The sequence below is a fragment of the Aquila chrysaetos genome, chromosome Z (genome assembly GCF_900496995.4).
Source record: "Aquila chrysaetos chrysaetos chromosome Z, bAquChr1.4, whole genome shotgun sequence".
In the NCBI taxonomy this organism is placed as follows: domain Eukaryota; kingdom Metazoa; phylum Chordata; class Aves; order Accipitriformes; family Accipitridae; genus Aquila; species Aquila chrysaetos.
This window is the reverse complement of record NC_044030.1, coordinates 16,140,456-16,140,921: the sequence shown is the minus strand read 5'-3', so window position 1 is coordinate 16,140,921 and position 466 is coordinate 16,140,456.

The window sequence follows — 466 nt, the reverse complement described above, 5'->3', positions numbered from 1 at the left end:
CCCAAAAACAAACACCCATCTGTGTTCACATTTAAACATAGAAATGTTTTTCAGAGCTGGTGTTAATAAAGGTTAATGATTTGCGTTTGGGAGAACAAGAGGAAAACTGAAGAGGAGAAAAGGGGAGGCAGTTCTTGAATAAGCAAATCTTTCTGTCATAAAAATGCCTGGATAGCTCTTGAGTCCTCTTGGATCTGAGTGCAGAGAGGAGACAGATGTTACTGATGCTCTGCTGTATTAGCTGTTGGTCCAAAATTTGTGCCTGGACCTGATTAAACTGAAATCCTTCTCTTATATCTTCTCCAAAGTATTCCTTCTATGGTAATGTGAATGCAGACAAATGAGTCCAAAGAAGAAAATCTTCCCCATTCTGACATTTCTGGACTAGAAATAATTACCTACAGGAAAAACTTCAGACCAAGGTGCTTACTCTAAGTCCCATATCTTCCATTACCCCACTGGGGTT